The sequence below is a fragment of the Amblyomma mixtum genome, chromosome 2 (genome assembly GCF_055824585.1).
Source record: "Amblyomma mixtum isolate Tamu chromosome 2, ASM5582458v1, whole genome shotgun sequence".
Lineage (NCBI taxonomy): Eukaryota > Metazoa > Arthropoda > Arachnida > Ixodida > Ixodidae > Amblyomma > Amblyomma mixtum.
In genome coordinates, this window is record NC_143013.1 from 181715207 (window position 1) to 181720854 (window position 5648).

Below are 5648 nucleotides of genomic sequence, written 5' to 3' on the forward strand. Positions count from 1 at the left end.
CACACGTGAAATATAGCCGTTCGTTTCGCTCATTTAGAAGCGCGAGCATGCGCACACCGCCGCCTCATCACCGTGCTCTCGCTCAGCCGCCGACAAGGCTGACCGTCCGCCGACCGGATTCGTCGGTGTCGTTGGCCTGAAAAACGTGTCCCTCTAGAATCATATTATAGTAAACTAGATATTTCACTATAATTACATGCTGTTGTTCAGCGTGATATATACTGTCGTTGTCGGACTAGTGTGACCGCCGTCGTCGTCGTCGCTGTACACTGAAAACGAGCTGAGGCTTTCGAATGCGTTTCGAAAGTGTCGTGCAACACCGCGGCAGTCCATCGAGTCCGAATGTCATTCCTATTCTCGAATGCCATTCCACTCAATGTCATTCGAACATTTCCGTGTGAGAACGTGATAGCATTATACCAGCAAAAGCGCCTTGGGTACTTCTGGGTCCGAATAAGCCAGCGAAAAGGACCCCGTGTGGCAGGGCAGACCGGCTCCCTTACACGCCCATGTATCTGTTGGTTGACAGTTCGACTCCTGGCCTGTGCCTGACGCAAGTTTCAACTAGCAATTCCGTTCTCAATTAATCCCAGATTCGAACGCGACCAGTAGGGTACTTCTGCGATAATTTGGAAGCCCACAGTATTTGCGCAAAAAAAGGTATCACCGTGCAAAATAGTGCGTCGCTTTCGCTGGGTATATATACGGCAAGCCAAGTACAGCGCTTGTCGTAGGATTTGTTGTTTGCTGTGTCGCTGTCGTCTTGGTATGCTGTATGTAGGTATCTGCCGTTCCCATTCAATCACGTGACCTTATAATATCAGACTTCTGTTGATTAATGATAAATACCCGTGTACGATTTGTTCTCCAGTTGATGAATTAACCCGTGTCATTCCATGGAGCCGCCCAGTAAGTAGACTTTTGTTTTAAGCCCGAGTAAACACATTTTTAATGTATTAAATGTATATTTTTAGTATAATTCTAATGTATATTTTTATTATATTTTTAATCCATTATAAATATGCTAAGCGGGCAAAAATGTACTTTTCACGTATTTTTAAGAACGTTTAAAATATTATTCCTAGTATACTTAGAAAGCATTCGTATTGCAGTTTAAGCATAGGGACAAAAAATGCGAAATAAATATGAAATTAATACAATACGTTTGAAATGCATTTTTAGCACATCCTCTTTTCGCTAAGGGCTGCAGCCCGGCACCAGCGTCGCAGATTGCGTCTCAATCTGACGACTCGACGGCAGACATCACGGCGTCCGCGGTAGACGACACTCCATCCCCGGAAATCGGCTGGAGCACCATCGGTGCCAGCCGTAAGCCTGCTTCCGCCACCCGACCCCGCTCGGAGCTCATCCCTGTTGGCATCCAACTCCCCCAGGTACCCTCACTCCCAAGCTGCCTCTCTACGACGTGCTCGCCGCAGTCATCTCCGCTGCACAATTCTCCTCCAAGACCAGCGCAGACATCACCCTTCAGGCCAAGCCAGCCCTAAGCCTTGTGTTTTTAAAAACTCATTGTCCTCTCACCGTCCACCTCCTACTTTGTATCACGCACCTTCACCTTCACGGTAAGCCTATCAGAATCAAAACTTATGCCCTCATCCTCCCATCTCATGCTTCGGAGTCATCCATAACGTGGGTGGCCACTTCACTCCTGATGAGTTCATGCATTATCTCGAATATTTCACAACAGATATCCTCGCTGCTCGCACGATGCGATACGCTCAGTCGGTGCTCATAACTTTCGCTGGTACCGTCATCCCCCACTTTGTATGTTTCAAACGCGTTGCCTGCCGGTGCCGTCCTCATAAACCTAAGCCTCCCACCTGCACCCGTTGTCTCACTCTAGGACACCGCGCCCACCAATGACCCCAGCACAGCGTTCCTGCCAAGAGCAGTCGCTGTGCTGCTCCTCTACCCACTGACCCATCCGCTCATGTATGTGCCCAGCCCTGGTGCGTTCACTGCCAGGTAAACACCCATCCCTCCCTCGACCCCACTCGCCCCTTCCTCCTTGCTAAAGAACGCGAGTGTGCCAAAGCTGCATACCTCCGACGCCTAGCTTTGCGCCGGGCCACTCAACCCACCAACCCCTCCTCCTCCTCTAGTCATGAACCTCCACCAGCTCCGGTCACGTCAGCACCAGGCTCCTACGCCGCCATAGTTAAAGGATCTTCGGTGGCAGCGTCCCTCTTTTCTACTACACCACCCTCTCCATCCTTGACTGACGAGAGCAGCTTCTTCGACCTCCGGCTCGCAATGCTGGAACGCCAGCAGCGAGAGCAGCAGCGCATTTCCCACGATCTACAACAGCAGATACATGCCTTGATTCAAACCCTCCAGAGAACCACCTCCTTTCTTACCTCCCAGCTTGCCAAGCTAAATGAGCACCTTTCCACGTTCACCACTCCCTCTTCCAGCGCCCAGGTCGCCCGTTTGTCTGACCTTGTCGAAACCACCATACAGGCACACCGCACTCGCTTGGTTCAGCTGGAGACTTCGGTGCTCCAGAATCTTACCACCCTCCAAGCACAATCCAAACAATTTGAATCCTTCACTTCTATTCTCCAATCCGTCCATGAGTCACTGCACCCGGCCAAAAAGAAGGAACGCGTACTCCAACGAGCCTCTACCTCTGCACTATCATGATGGTGTTTTGCGAGGACCTCGACATTATGCAGTGGAACTGCCGAAATCTTTCCCACGATAAGACCCCCTCCACTAGTATCTACTCACCCGCCCCTCCCTGCCTCATTTTCTCCTTCTCCAGGAGACTCGGACGGCCCGCGCTGCACCACGCTACCGCCCCTACCATGCCACTACGGCCGCAACAATTGCGTCTATTTGTGTACGCAGTAACGTGCTCGTAGAGCCAATTGAATTCGCCTCCACCCTCCTTAAATATTTACTTGGTGTGGTTTATTGCAACCCTTCTCCCGCGTCTCACTCGTCCTTTTGTCTTTTTACAACCCCCCTGTCACATTCTCTTTGTTCTCAGGCAAATTCCTTCACTCTCTTCCTTCTACATCCAATCTCCACTTTGGTGGTGACTTTAATGCCCCTCACACATTTTGGGGCTACCTACAAACCCCCAAACCCGGCTGCCTCCTCCATTGTCTGCCCAAGCAACGCCACCTCACCCTTCTTAATACTCCTGGCTCCCCTACTTGAGCGGGCATTGCCTCACAACGCCCCACGACACCCGACCTCACTTTCTCTCGGGGTTGACTTTCCTTTCACTGGCAGGTGACAGCCGAAACTCTTCTCAGTGACCACTTTCTCACGCACATTACCACCTCACTTTTCCACATCGCTCGCTGTCATCTGATTATTCCCACTGACTGGCATGCCTTTCGCACTAATCTCGCCTCCGACTCCTTTGAATTCTACGACGACTGGGCGCCGCTCTTCTCTGCAGTGCTCACGTCCAGTAGCCGTCGTGTTCGCTCTCGTCACCCAATCCCAGACCCAGATCCTCACCTCCTCCGTTTATGGCGTCGCCGTAAACGTGTTCAACGCTCCTTTCGCTCCCAACCCCACAATGCCCAACTTTCCTCCCGGACCACTGCTCTGCTGGCCGAAATCGTCGCCCAATGCGCCTCCCTCGAGCACTCTCGTTCGAGTGCTCTTTGTGATGGCCTTGACACTGCATTGCACTCGCGATCGGCATGGTCTCTCTTTAAATCCCTCCTTCACACTAAGCCGGCCCTTGCTCCCACTCTAGCTTAAGTTCTCACTCAGCGGTCTCCCTCCGACGTTTTTAATCAACTCATCTCTCGCTACCTCCCGCCCCCTCTGGCACCCTCCTACTCAGGTGGACCTAACCCCTACCTGGACCACTCCTTCACTCTCCGGGAGCTAGAAGCTGCTCTGGTTGCTAATGCTACACGCTCGGCTCTCGGTGAGGATGCCATTACATACACCACACTTTGTAACCTTCCTGAGTGAGCCAAATAATTCCTCCTTCAAACCTACAATGAGGCCAGGGAGAGCGGCTGCTTGCCGAGCTCCTGGACATCCTTCCTAATTTCTATGATTCCAAAGCCGGGCAAATCTCCCTCTCTCTCTAACCTCCGCCCAGTCTCCCTGACGTCGTGCGTTGGTAAGACCCTTGAGCGAATGGCTCTGACTCGCCTGTCTAATTTTCTTGAGGCACGGGAGTTCTTCCCCCATGCTTTCATTGGCCTGCGACGCCGCGTCTGTGCACAGGACATGTTTCTGTTCCTCCAGCAAACCTTCCTGTCACCTATACCCAATCAAATTAACGCACTTGTGACCGTCGATGTTCGCAAGGCCTTTGAAGGTGTTTGCCACGATCACATCCTTTCTCAACTCACCCTTTGGACTGTGGCTCCCGCAGGTACTCTTACATCCGCTCATTCCTCTCTAAACGTGTGGTTTGCTTTTGAGTAGACACCCACTTGTCTGACCCACACCACCTCATCCGTGGCACTCCTCAAGGTCCTGTTCTCTCTCCTACCCTTTTCAATCTCGCTATGGCCTCTCTCGCCTCCCACCTAGCTGAAATTCCCGACCTGCATCATATATTTTACACCGATGACATCATTCTCTGGTGTTTATCTGGCTTTCTCGGTCACGTACAGGACACCCTGCAACGTGGTCTAGATCTCATCGACTCCTTTCTCGCCACTGCAGGCCTCTCTCTTGCTCCTGAGAAATCCGACCTTCTCCTTCTCAACCATTCCTCCTACCAGCGCTCACACATCCACTTCGTCTCTCTCCACCTTTCTGGCTCTCCGATTCCGGTCATCAAACAGTGCAAAGTTCTCGGCTTCTCTTTGCATGCGGCCAAGAATGTGCAAGCCCTCCACCGCTTTGTCGCCAGCTGCCACTCGGTAACTCACCTCCTGCGGCGCGTGGTCACTCGACGCTCAGGGGTGGTATTCTGCCGGTGTCGCCTTTTGCGACATGTCGCATTAGGGCGGGGCCTAAAAAAGTGCGTACAGTTGCTCGAGGAAACGGAAAACACCCCTGGCACTTTCGTCTGCGGTGCTTTCATTCACTGCGAGAAGCGACAATTTACCACTGCTGATTCACTAGCAGCAGTAGTTTCGTATCTTTCATAGCAAGAATATTTCCCATAAATAACGTCTAATGTTCAAAAAACATTTGCAAATTTAATATAAACTAACTTTACTTCATTTAAGTCTATACACCGCGAAAAAGCTCCAAATTTAATTTTGTTTCGTTCCGGATGGTTGTGCTAGGTTTCGGCTGCGTTTCGGGCAGTTGCAGACGGTAGCAGTGTAGCTGGAGGTCCCATTAGGCTTGCGCGCTCCAGAATCGATAGCGTATCAAAACCTAAGCTGAATTGCAGCTTAAACTTTATCGTCAAAGCAAGGTAAGTCATAGCGAAAAGCAACAACACCAGTAGTTGCCGGTAAACATGCCGACCGGAATCGCAAGGACTGTTGAATTGGCTGAAGCGGGCGGCTCTCTCTTGGAAGGACGCCGCCATGTTTTCACGCTAAGGGCGCAAAAGCCGCAGCTGCCGATTGCGTTCGTACGCTAACGGTAGCCCGTCGCCCGCGCGAATCGCTTCAGCGCATTTCGTTGTTCGACTAAGCGTAGTAAATTGGGGCGACGTCACAATGACGTAGCAGGAAGGCGGA